This window comes from Quercus lobata, chromosome 8, assembly GCF_001633185.2.
Source record: "Quercus lobata isolate SW786 chromosome 8, ValleyOak3.0 Primary Assembly, whole genome shotgun sequence".
In the NCBI taxonomy this organism is placed as follows: Eukaryota; Viridiplantae; Streptophyta; class Magnoliopsida; order Fagales; family Fagaceae; genus Quercus; species Quercus lobata.
In genome coordinates, this window is record NC_044911.1 from 33,002,373 (window position 1) to 33,004,974 (window position 2,602).

The following is a 2,602-nucleotide window of genomic DNA, read 5'->3' on the forward strand; positions in this document are numbered from 1 at the left end:
CTAGCAATCCAAATCTCCGGCACCAATGGTTTTAGTGGCTAATAAACCACCAATTTTAATGATTTACTTGAAAATTTTTACTTTCCATACTTGAAGATGTAAAATATTTTACTACCGGACAAAGAAAGCGACTGAGAAAGGGTTTGTGAATTCTTTAGTAAGATGGGAACGTGACCATTTATTGTTAAAATACGTGGGCTATTGAGCTTTGGATTTGGGTTATGCCTCAAAGAAGGATGAGCCAGACTTTAAGCTTTTGGGCATAAGGGATTAGATGGGCCTGAGTTAAAATAAATGAGCTTGGGCTCACAATGAAGTGAACTTTGTACTTTGGGAAGTGAATCCAAACAATAATCTCTGGTGTCGATTCCCTCCTGTAGTGGCTTCAGAGGCGCTTACAAACTTTGAGGCCTAAGGCAATATATTTAAATGAAGAATTTTTATTATTAATTAAATAATATTTAACTAGTTTTCAATATCATAATTATTGGTGCACAAAATGCATTCTTTTTATCTTGTAATATGTTTTTTTTTTTTAAGAAATGCTAAAACTATAACAAATTTTACTAAAAAAACTTCTAAACGTTGTAGCAATAAATGTAATTAGTGACACTTCAAGAAGATAATAACAAGTATTTGAATGAATAATGTTAAGGATATTATAAATTTTACAACATGATGCTTAAAAAGATGTATCACTAAGTAATTTAAAAATACATTTAATAAGTTGTTGATGTATACAAATCATATTAATTGTCACAACATTTAAAAAGGTTTTAAAGTAAAATTTATAGCAGTTTCATATTTAAATTATTTCTTGTGATTAGTGACACATATTTGTAAGTCTTATGTATTTAAAATTGTATTATCTATAGCATTACTCAATTCTTTGATACTTCTTAAAAGTAGAGGAAAAATATAAAATTATTTTTTTTTCCTATATCTCAAAAAATTAAAAATATACATTTCAATTTTTACCCCAAAATTTGGGGGCCTTTCTCTATTACGGGGGCCCTAGGCGATTGCCTAAGTGGCCTAAGCCTAGGGCCGGCCTTGAGTGGCTTCTACAGTATTTTGAGAGTAGTCTCCATCGTTAAAAGATTTTGGAATCAATAATTTTGTCAATACACATTCCTCTTTGTCAAACACAATTGTCGTGTTCTTCTTCTATGTCGACGAGAAACTCTTGCATATATCCTTTCTAAAATTTTTTCATCATTGAAAGGGTAATTACTCTCGACCCACAAAAGTAGTCTCGAAACTCATAGAGAGACCATCCAAGCAGTGAAACCTTTTTTTTTTTTTTTTTTTTTTTGCGGTCCTCTTAAGAGATTCCGTGATCCCACCAAACACTTATTATAATTGAAAATATTTAATTTCTTCATTTTCTATTTTTTCACCCTACCAAACAAAGGCTAAAGGGACTAGTAGGGGTGATTAGAGTTAATGAGTGTTTGGATCATGCGTTTTCCTCTTTTTTATTCTCACACGCAATAGCTTTTAGGAGACAGTACATTGTTCATGCATTGTTTGTGCACTATTTACTACTGTTTGTGCACTGTTCATAAAAAAAATATTAAAAATGGGTCTCATGGCAGTATTCACACATTTAAAAATTATTTTACTACAGTATTTTCAATTTTCAGTTTCAGTAAAAATAAGTTGTATCCAAACGGACCCTTAGTGTGTAAAAACAAAATGGTGTCGGAGAATGTAAATACTATTGGTCCCACGACACTATTCACACATTTAAAAATTATTTTACTACAGTATTTTCAGTTTTCAGTTTTCAATTTCAACAAAAATAAGTTGTATCCAAACGGATCCTTAGTGTGCAAAAACAAAATGGTGTTGGAGAATGTAAATACTATTAGTCAGTAAGGTTGAGTTGCGTTTCACGTTTGCAATTTCGTTTTTTTTTTTTTTTCTTATTTTTTGATTCACGCACAATAGCTTTTAGGAGACAGTGCACTATTCATGCACAGTTTATGCATTGTTCACTACTATTTTACACTGTTCATAAAAAAAAATATTAAAAATGAGTCCCATGATACTATTCACACATTTAAAAATTATTTTACTATAATGTTTTCAGTTTTCATTTTTCAGTTTCAGCAAAAATAAGTTGTATCCAAACGGACTCTTAGTGTGCAAAAACAAAATGGTGTCGGAGAATGTAAATACTATTAGTCAGTAAGGGATAAAAGTAATAAAGCCACAGTTGTTCAAAAAGTCAAGAATGAACTTGTTTAGTTCGTTAAATTACCAATTCTTTCAAATGATTAAGTAATTGAAAAATTATAAATCTAATTATTTAATCATATATTTTTAATACTCTCCTTCATATGTGAACTTAAACTTTCTTTTCACAGTTGAGGCCTAAGACGTAGGATTTTAAATAAAAGGTCGAGCGGAAGAGATAGAGATTGCCCTCATGCTCCTACCATGTTAAATGACTAAGAGAATTGGCATCTAGGGATGTAAAAAAATGTCTATTATACATTCTTAAAACTTACTTTATCTATTTTACCATCTCATTATTCAACTCACCAAACATCCCAGTTTCTATTTTTACATACAACTCATTAAAATATACCAACAA